Below are 649 nucleotides of genomic sequence, written 5' to 3'. Positions count from 1 at the left end.
CTATTTTTGATGTTATAAAGATGTACAGTGAATGAATGTAAAAAAATAAAAAAAAAATATAAAAAAAAAAAAAAAAAAGAACTTGGGCACGCACACACACGTGCCCGGCATGAGTTTAAGCCACCAGGTCCAGGGCTTAAACAACAATCGACTACATGGGAGTCCAGTGACATAGCCATTACACCAACTGCTGGTCCCCAAACCTCTTTTATTTTTTTTTAAGAATTATTTAACTTTATTTATTTACTTATTTTTTTAAGAATTATTTATTTAATGTTATTTACTCATTCATTTATTTCAATTTGACCAGAAAGACACAGACAGAGAGAAAGTGAGAAAGCAAGCAACCAGTTCCAGGACTCGAACCACGGTTGGTCATGTGGGAGTGTCCAGCTCCTTAACCACCATGCCATCTGCTGGTTCCAATTTATTTACTTATTTTTAATTTGACTAGAGAAGGGCAGAGGGAGAGGGAAAGGGAGGGAGAAAGTGAGAAAGCAAGTCACCAGGTCCGGGACCACAGTCAGCCATGTGGGAGTCCAGCACCCTTAACTACCACACCACCTGCTGGGCCAAGAAATAACTTTTTTTAAAAAGAGAAAAAGAGGGAACCAGCAGTTAGCGTAATGGCTATGTCGCTGGACTCCCA

This window comes from Tupaia chinensis, unplaced genomic scaffold (assembly GCF_000334495.1).
Source record: "Tupaia chinensis unplaced genomic scaffold, TupChi_1.0 Scaffold000502_1, whole genome shotgun sequence".
Lineage (NCBI taxonomy): Eukaryota > Metazoa > Chordata > Mammalia > Scandentia > Tupaiidae > Tupaia > Tupaia belangeri.
This window is presented reverse-complemented; position numbering follows the sequence as displayed.